Raw genomic sequence first — 10,343 nt, 5'->3', positions numbered from 1 at the left:
TTCATTTTTGCATGTAACATTTCTTTCATCTTGTGCTCCCGTCACGAGCGCGACGTACGGGCGCGACAACGCACGAGGCGGTTACCTCGCTCCTGCCCGCCTTGTATACTCGCGCTCTGATTCGTCGAGAGTTTTTGTTAATAACTCGACTACCACGCCTCGGACAACTTTTTTGCAAAGGAAAAAGTTGTTTAAAATCACCATGGCTCCACCCCATTTCAAGGCCTAACACTAGTTCTGGGACACCCTGTATAGGATTGTAGTTAGTGGTTCGTAGGTAGTACACGTGCATGAAATAGGCGACACTTAAGAATTAAATGAAAAAGTAAGGGAGTCTGTTTTAAGAAAGCATTTCATCGATTATAATGATCTTTGCGAATTTCAAACAGTCCTCTAAATTTTCGATTCTATAAAAACTCAATACTTCAGTTAATAGTAGATAATAATTGAATTACGTCACTGAATGATCTCCACGCACCGAGGCGATTCCTTGTCAGAAGCTGGAGGCGGCCGCGGTCATCGTTTCTGGTCGATATATATTCCGCGAGCAGTCGATTTTAATAAACCCGATGTAAACTGTTACCCTTTGTGGGGAAAGTTTCCGGGAGAGCGCGCCGATTTTTAAATATAGTGTGCCCGGTAGGTTTGGGCACCAATGTGAGAGTTAGCAGGGTCGGCGGGAAACCGTGGCACCGGCCGTCAAAGCTTTTCGCAGGCAGCCGTTCTCCGCTTGCCTCGTTGATCCACGAAAAAGGCTCGCCATCCGTGGAATCTTTTGTTTATAATTTTTTTGATCATTACCCAACAGGCTACTAATTCCACCGGTGCGATGGGTGCATTCAAAATTTATCGGCGGCGCGACAAAACGCACCCTTCAATCTTTTTTATCTCTCCCTGCCCCGCTTCTCCGCGTTGTCCCCACCTGTCTCTGTTCGTCAACCGGTTGCCACCGATCGCCCCGTCCCTTTCTCTCGCGCTCTATCCTTTCTTCGCGTTCATTGTCTCTCCGTCTGTCACGGTCTCTCCAACTGTGGCTGTCCTGTCCGCTCGCTTGCAAGCGCCCCGCTCCCTATTGGACAACGTTCAAAGGGTATTCAATTCAGAGCCGAAGGTCCGGAAATGGTCCGGGAAAAAAAAAGAACAGGTAGACAGAGTTAGGCACTTGTTTGTCCAACGGAACCACCCGGACGTTGTGATTTTTCAAAAATTTTGATCTCGTCCCGCGCGGCGTGTATTGGTTCCTTTGTCTCGTCTCGGCTAATCGCGTACGAACGTACATCCAACTCGATCGTCATTCAAACTGTACGTTGGACTTGGTACCCATCTATTGCCTTTCTCTCGTACATCAGATACGTATATAGATACGTGCTTAGAATTTACTGAACTACGCCTAATAAAAATGTTTTGTACCGACTGTTTCATATTTCAAGTTACGCGATATTATCTTTCATGCCTCTGCGTTCAGTGGATTCAAAATTCATGCGTGAATATATTTTTTTATGTTCATGAAAATACGATAGACCGCAAGCATAAATCATGCAGCTGAAACAGAAACGTTCGGGAAGCGTCCGTTAGGTACATACACGCGCGTGTGTATAGGAACGTCGGGAATAAAAGTGACTCCGTGTATTTTTTAATTCGCCGAGCTAATTGAGATTGCTCGAAACGCGAAAAATGCATCGAATCGCGTGGCGCGACCCGGGTCGTCGTGTCCCCCCTTTGATCCTCCCGCCCGGTCTGAACCGTTTTTCCGGTATTCGCGTAATTATCAACGTTTAAACCCGCCGCCTCGTTACCATAATCAAAAAATGTCGTCAGCCATTTTTTTTGTTGCCCCGGTCACGTACGCTGACTGCGAGCGATGGACTCTCGAGAGGTTAATCTGCCCGACGTTTTCGTTAAAGAAAGCAACGAGCGCCAAACACCGTTAATGAGACGCGTCCTGTGATCCCGATTTCGCGGCATATTCGAAACGAAACGAGGGTGAATGAGAAAACAAAAAAAAGAAGGGCGCGGGAAAGAAATAAAAAGAAAGCGGACAAGTGGCCTCGAGGTGGTGGGAAAAGGGTAACAGTCTGTATTCAGGGATCACGGGGATCTGGCTGTTGGGGTTGAGGCGACGGCAATATAGGGAGAAGGGAGACGGGGAGAGCGAGAGCTACGGTAGAAATAATGTGTTTAGGCGCAAGCATTTTTATCGCGATGTACCCGCCCCCTCCTACGGATCCCGCGTTCACCCCCGTTCGGCCCGAAGCTTTTGTTGTTTCCAATGCTTTATGTGAATTGCACTGTAAAATCTCATTATATTCGTGTGCAACGCGTCCATTATATCCTGTGCCAGAAACATTTTTTCCTCACCCCGCGCATACAACTTTTACCCGATTCCCGCAATCCTTTATTTCTCATTCCTCCGTTCTGTTTCTACTTTCCCTCTTCTTTTTGCTTCCTTTCTTCCGTCCCTCTTCGTTGCCTTCGTTCCCGTTCGCCTTGCCGTCCTCGTTCTGGTACCGCGCGATAGGTGAACAAGCTCCCTGTCTCATCGTCCTTCGAAAACACCGAAACTGTTCCCGAAATTTATTCGTTCGTGCGACGCGACGCGATGCAACGCGACGCGCCACGAATGCGGTCTAATTTGTTTTGCCGGAGAACAACGCGTTCGATGCGAAACGACGATGGACGCTAATTACCCCGCTGCCGCGCCGCCGTTTCGACCGATCGCAGTTCGATTCTCGTTTCTCGAAACTCCTGTCGCGCAGTACCGTTCTTTCGTTACGCCATTATTTTGTAAATTACGGAATCGATTCTATGGTCAAGCATTCTTTAAATAAACATCCACACATCCTGTTCTTAGATATGGGAACCTGAAGGAAATTATTTTATCGGGAACTGGGAAATTGTTTAAAAGAGTTTCATTAAAAATTGGTTACTACCGTTAGCTTAGCAGACACTAGATTATTTCGATTTTAAATTTATCATGTAATATAAAAACGTACGATCTGATTTTTAAGAGAATCATGATATTGCAACAAGCGAAACGCTCGGTGAAGAAAGATCGTTGGCTGAGACTGGGACAGTTACGTTGATACGAAGCCAATTAGAAAAGCTGATACAAATAACGATGCATCATCTAGTCGTTATTAAGCAGAAAGAAAGTCCCTCGGAATAAAAATACGAGACAAACCGTTAAGCTCGGTCCCGCTCAACGAAAGCGACCGGACCGGGAGGTTAATGGCGCGTCGTTGCGTATTCCAACGGTGTTTGTTTCCTCGCAGTTGGCAATAAACTAAGATAAATGAATGTCCGTAGGCTAGACCACTATTATTCCTTCGCTCGCTGCTTACATTAAGTTGCCCCGCATTAACGGCGATGCGGAATGTATCGCGCCCATTACAAGCTCGAATTCTCGATCGAATGCTGTCTCCTCCTTCCCTCATGTACAGAACACAGCCAAGTAAGTCCTCATCGGCTACGCGAAATTCACGAACTCGAGATGTTACGCGCTCTAACGGGACAGTAAAAAGAAAGTCTGATCAGAAGGTGTTTAAATTAAAATTGTTCGTGTCAAACAGAAATGTTCGTTCGAATGAATGATTTATGAAAAAGAAACTTAAATTACAAATCCTCTCTTCTAGAACTTCGTTTTACTGAGTTGAAGATTTTTCACAAGTGAACTACAATAAACAATTTGCAAATTACAAAAATGTATCAGCTATGCAATCTTAAATAACAGCGTTTGGTACACGATTACTGAAGAAATTACGTACAGTTAGTATGTAGAAAAAGTTAGAATATGAAAAATGAAACGAAGTTAACTATTTCTGGAAAATTTGGCAATAATTTGTTCTAAACTTTTAAAATACGCGTCAGGAATTTGAAATAGCTGACAACCTTTTTATTTATCATAGCACTTCATTTAACAAAGGGATGCAGAATTAACTAACTGAAACAATTTCTTTACTACCCATAGAATATCTGTTTCCACCGATGTTGCTTTGTTTCATTAGAGAACGCGTTGCGAGAGTTATAAAAGCGCGTTTAGTGTTTACTCCGCGTTGTTGAATGGTGGGGCATCTAAATAGCCGGCATCATTGAGTTGTTACGTCAGGTACGTTTGGATAATCGCGGGGAAACGGTTAGAAGGCTTACACATCTGTGCAATGAGCGCTTGCGCATCCGCGCAAAATCCATTTGGAAGGGTCATTTTTACGATGAATTGCTAAACCGCTCGAGTGCTCGTGTGCGCGACAGGAATGAAAAGGAAAGGAGAAAGAGAAGGTGGAAAACGCTCGTCTAGTGTCTCACGTGTGACAATGGTTTTTGGGCCTGCAATTTCCGGCATAGACTCTTCGTAATTATTTTAGATGTGAAATTCAGATATGCATAATCAAAACAAGAGTTATACACATAATTACGTCTATTATTGCACAGATTGATGGAAATAATTGATAAGTTTACCTTCTTTGGGAAGCAAACAAAAGGAAATGCCCACGTGTTCGTGTTTGACAGTAAAAGCAAAACGAATCATTGTATTTAGTATGCGTCTAGTCATAGAAATCGACCCTTTTTAAGTACCTCAGGTAACATACGAACCGCGCATTTGCCTATGTACCGTGGACGCTTTCCAGTTGTGCGCACTGTGCGCATTTGTGCACGGCCGATGTTATACAGATGTGTACCTGGCCTAACCATTCGTAACCGACCCACCGCTCGGTCACGAAACGCGTACCGCGTGATGCTGTACGGTGATAGAAGACGGAGAAGAAGAGGAGAGATTGCTCGGGGGCCAACATTGGTGGCAGGCAAGAATCGTGTCGCGTCGCGTCGGGTCGTTGGCAGTAACGTTGTCGCAAAATCCACTGTGAGTACGCCTCAAATTCCGGCGGAGGAGGCTCAGCTCGTAAAGCACAGGAAGATGCATGCCGGGATATTAAGGCCATTATCGCCGTTGCATATTCATGCCGTATTATAATGAAAATACAGTTTATTACCGAAGATTAACAGCTTCTTACGTCGACGTGCGCTTGCTGCCGCTTCGGCGACTTCCGCCGCGTCGCCGCGTCATTTCACCTTTTCGTAGAAAAAATCCGATGAAGACGGAAGCGCGAAGATTGTGAAAACGCTGTTGTCCTGTTGCTTACTTTAACGGAGAAACGGACCGAAGAATCATATTTTAAATATTATTTTTTAATCAGTACATGATTTTCGTTGGTATCTTAAATTTTAATTAGATTCCAGTTTTACTTTCGTAATTATAATGAAATGAGGATAATCTTTTGGGAAGTGCTAAATTCTGCCCGAACACGCGTGCGTTCCCGTTTATTTAGCGTATGTACATAATTAATTCTATGACTTGTTTATCGTTCCCGTGTGACGTGACAGCTTCTGGCACAGCTTGCGCGTACTCACCGATGAAGAAATAGGATTCTAAAGAAGAAATATTATATTGTACACGGTGTCTATTATTTGGAAACAAACCATTTTTGGATTCGGATTCATTCTTTTCCACATCTGATTCTGTTCAACTTTGCATTTCATTAATTATTACGTATAAAAAGCATTCATTACATTTTCTATTTTGTTTGACACGATCGACTGAAATATTTTCGTCCAATTGATAAAAAGAAGAAAATTGATTAATAAATTCGAACAGACAGATGACCTGTTAATCAAATAAAAAAATATTTATAAATAAGTGTGATACATAAATGTATCATGATACACACGTCTATTAAAATAACTTATCTTTATTAATTTTAATGTAACAGGCAAAATTCAATTCTACAGAAGTAAAGGAACTTATCTATTTACTTAATTATCTATAGAATAAAAACTAATGTGAATAAATAACGAGTTGCAGGTTTTATTGATATTCTCTGTACAGAATTCCATCAAATCAATATTTATGATGAATCTGCACGACGTTAAATATAGAATATATTTAGTGAGCTATTGTTCGTTGAGATTAATTTAACAAATAAAAATAACTTTACGGCGAAGAGACGTCCTTAAAATTGTTACTTTAGTTTATGATCGCGAAGTGGCCTCGAAAATTAACGATGACCGGTAGTTGTCATCCACTGGAGCCAATTTCTCAAACCGAAGTCCAGCCTCGTAGTCTTCATTCCCCCTTCAGCGTAGACGAGGAGCAAGACACCAGAGAGTTACCGTTTACGTACCGTAAATGAGTAAATAATTCATTCTCCGACTCGCTTGGCAAGTGGCACGAGTACTACCGAGCGTGTCCTGGAGAATGACGGTTGGAATAGGGGGCGGCGAGTAGTGGGCGCGAGGAGTTTCGGAGGAAAGGGAGAAAGACCTACCACCAGGAGCTACATCGCGAAGACGGCGACGCGATAGGGGGCGAGGGGGGACGGACCGGGGAGCGGTGTGGCACCGAGAGTGGAGGAGGCAGAATCTGCATAATATCGGTAATGCTCAAAATGCGAGTCGCGTAGCTACCTACCTTGCTTACCCCGACCGTCGTCCCCCTCCTCGCAGTCGCGTCAACTAAAACTTAATTATAATTAATTAATGCGACTGCTAACTGTGGCGGCCGGACAAGTATTGACCTGAGCACGCCACGCTCGACCGTTTCTGGATTCTCTTAGTCGCGCGCGCGGCATGCCACCCTCTCGATCTTTCTGTGTCCCATCGTCTGTTTCGCGATCCACGGCTCCGTTGGGTGTCATCAGACCGCTGACGCGGCACATTTCACGTTTTACCTTATCCGTTCCGCGTTTCGACTACCCACACTCGCCTTCGACTACCTCTCTTTAGCCTCGACTACTCTCTCGCTCTTTCTCTTCGCTGAACCGTCACAGCCCCCAACACCAAGGCAACGGGGTAGGAGAAGGCTGGCGCAAGAACTGGGACAGAACATTTCCGTGGCGTAGGCGGCACTAAGTCTATGGCTCCAGTACAGTACGTAATTAGAAACCTTTGTGCAAAATGAATACTGTTAATTAACGTACCTAAAAAGACATTATACCCGCGGGTTGGTAAACTAAATATGGCCTCCGGCGAGCGTATTACACCGTTCACGATGTAAATAAGCGATTTGCCGGCGTCGGCGCTGCGCTATATATACACCTTCTTGCGACCGTTAAATCATAATGAATTGTATTCGCAGGCCGCGAGAAGAGTCAGCCGTGTGGTCGAGGCGTCGCGTCGCTTCGGGTTTCGCCATCGTTGCCTAGTGAACGTAACAGATTTTCCTTACAACGCGTCTGCTTTACAAATCTCGAGCAAACTTACCAATTATGTACATTACCAATCTAAAATCCTTCCTAATAAATTCTTCCTGATCTCAAAAATAACAAATTGATTGAGAATATAAAATTATCTGTTTTCGTTTTATTAAAACTGACAAGAATACAATGTTGAATAGAAAATAGTTCTCAACTTGAGACATTAAAATTCTGACGCGGTTTTTCGTACCATTTCACAGAATACGTTAAAAAGAAAGGCAACCAGATTATGTATTATATCGGGAGAAGATGGACTTAAATGGTCGATATTAATTGCGGCTTGACTCATTAATTCGTTCGCATTATCTCAGCTCCGCAAGCAGGAGATCGTCCGAGATGGTGGCTCGCTTTCGCTCGCGGCCCCGACTCGAGTTCGGCGGGCAATTATAATATGAAAGGCGCATAAATCAACGGGTTTAATTAACGCGTTGTTATTATGATTACGACATCGCGCCGCAGGATTATAATATCCCGAAATGTTCTTCGAGAGCGCGGCACGCCCGCCTCGCCGTGAGCCATTTTTCAACCGGTCGCAAAAGCGAAAACTCCTTTTCACTCGACACGGTGTTTGAAAGGAACATTTATTCCTTTCGCAGAGTTATGCATTCACATCTATTACAACGTAATCAAATTCGTTTTGATTGCAATTGTGTCGCAAATATTTGCTTCACCGTGCGTTGTGCATTCCGTCTGCATATAATAAAGTTTGAGCTATAAATATAATTAGTGAAAACAATTGGAAAGCTATATAATAATGCGATATTAAACAGATTCTATATGAGTTATTGTCAGCTACATTTATTTAACCGAAAGGTGTTCTGGAATACGAATACGTAAACGACGCGTTCGCGTTTAAACGGGGAAATACAATCGGGACAGGCGTGAAGGGGAGGAAGAGTTCTCGAAGCCCGCGAGGGGCGCAGTGAGAAGGGTTGAAGAATAACAGAAAGAAAGCGAAGAACGTTCAAATAAAGAGCAGGGGACCCTTGGTCGTAACGGAAGAGCGCCTGGGAACAGGGGAACCCCCGGTACTCTTCCTGTCCTCGTTCCCTTGGCTGCGAAACAGTCTGTGAAAGCACGATTTCTCTATTACCGTCAGTTAATAGGCTTTTTAAAAGTCAAGTGCACCTCGAATCCCCGAGCCGTGACGAGGGTGTGGGATAGAGGAACGAGGGCCGGATACCGTAGGTGGAGGCAAAAGGTAGCAAAACGGAGAGGATGGGAAATCAGCGAATGCCGTAGGGATGGGACCGGAGAACTGGAGATTCAAAGGGCACCAATATATATAAGACTGACGAGTGTGCATGCTGCTGGGACGTTTGCGAATTTTCCTACTAGGATAGACGCGCGACAGTAGTAGTTTCAGAAAACATCGAGCTCACTCGATACTCATAATCAAGTAATCACAGATGATGCGGGAACATCGAGTGGTACGTTCCAGTTATCAGCTATTAACCCTCGTTCGATACACACGAGCTAGAAGGGACAGAGAAATAAAGAGAGGAAGAGAGAAGAGTCACCTTTTAGTCAGAGGCTCTCAGCCTCTTCCATTGCACGGTTGACGGTAAGGATGTCCCAGTCGCAATGGGAACAACAAGAGACGGGGTGGTACAAGGGTGGCGGCATACCTGCCTTGCGAGGAATGCAAGATCCGACGTGGGGGGAAGGGGGACTCAATCCAGAAGTGCCATGTACGACGCGAACGGAAAGCAACTGAGCGACCCTGCGATATTTTTTAATTAATCGAATTATTGAACTGTATCGCAATTGAATCGAATTAAGTGTCGCTGCTGCGCCGTGGAACTTGGAAGCGCGCAATTTTCTGTCATTATTGCAACACCCTCTCCACCGCCCCGTTGCGTTGCGCGCATCGTATCCCTTACTCTACCTCTTTTCCTCTGGTATTCCCGACTTCTTCGTCCCGCTTTCCGCAACCCCTTTCCCGTGTGTACCTTTTCGTACTGTCGTGACCCTTGGAGTCCCTCTCTGCCACGTTCCATCGGCACCCTTCTCTACACACGCACTCACGCATCAACCAACACGGCCGCGTGACGCGCGTTTATATCGTGGCTGCACCACGTGGCCGTCACTAATTACCTATCCAGCTGTACCGCGCGAGTAAACGACGGAAAGGGTTGCCCCCGAGCGCGCGAGCGTCAAGAATTTTTTTCTTTTGGTATGGGGAAAATATTGATAAAGTAAACGTAGCTGTCTCGGTACGCGAGATAATTAAAAAATGAAGAACACGCGGAACGTGCAGGCGCGATTAAAAGACCGTCCTCCGATAATTATTTTTTTTCAAATAATTGAACTGTATTTGGATGTTTTCGCAGTAGTTGCTGAAATTTTTTTCGACCCTTCAAAATATAAATCGTAGAAATGTTTTAATTTAAAGAGTCATTTACTCTTTAATGCTTCCACGGTTTTTTCTCCATCATTAAACATTGGATAATTATTTAATTCGTATCCAGTAGTTCTTCTCATTACGGAATAAACCACTCATTAAATACATGTAAAACAGAAAAATAATTATATTTAATGTATACGTTTCTTTCAATCCGCAACACTTAGTTAACTGTAACGCGAGCTTGTCCAAATATCGTGGAAAGCGTACTTATACTTGACGTATTTCAGTTAACCTCATTGTCGCGGCTCGTTACGCCCGCCGAATGTCTAACACGCTCGTTCCGTGTTACGAGGATCCATGGCGGCCGTGACATCGAACCTTCACCAGCTGTTCGACGATTATTATTTTAGCCATTGTCGAGCGTTGTTCGTATCCTGTAACCGGCTGTGAGAACGAAATTTAAACATATGTCGAAAAGTGTTTGTACCCCCTCGAAAGCCTCTCTCCAAGTGTTGTTCAAAAAAAAGAATCTTACCACCAGCCGAATAACTCATTAAAGTACCTCTATTCTAACTAGAAACCGATGACGGTTGTATGGTCGAATCCCATAAAGATCGATACAACTTTAATTCACCGCGGTTCGCCGGTTTCAATCGGCCCGCATCGAATCCCCGATTTCAAAAATCCAACGGACCCATCAAATCGCAGCCCTGCGATCGTTGCCCCGAACGTATGTAGGTCCGCGCCCG

The 10,343-nt window shown here is 44.5% G+C and overlaps 1 protein-coding gene across 3 annotated transcripts in view; it reads left to right on the top strand.

Moving 5' to 3' along the window:
• The window catches only part of pdm3 (POU-domain protein pdm3), a 178,567-nt gene that overhangs the window by 136,537 nt on the left and 31,687 nt on the right, over positions 1-10,343 (top strand). The window lies entirely within an intron of this gene.

Source organism: Ceratina calcarata, unplaced genomic scaffold (assembly GCF_001652005.2).
Source record: "Ceratina calcarata isolate Rehan_Ccalc_2016 unplaced genomic scaffold, ASM165200v1 scaffold253, whole genome shotgun sequence".
NCBI classification, from domain to species: domain Eukaryota; kingdom Metazoa; phylum Arthropoda; class Insecta; order Hymenoptera; family Apidae; genus Ceratina; species Ceratina calcarata.
Note: the sequence above shows the minus strand (reverse complement) of the source record. Positions and strands in the feature narration are given on the sequence as shown.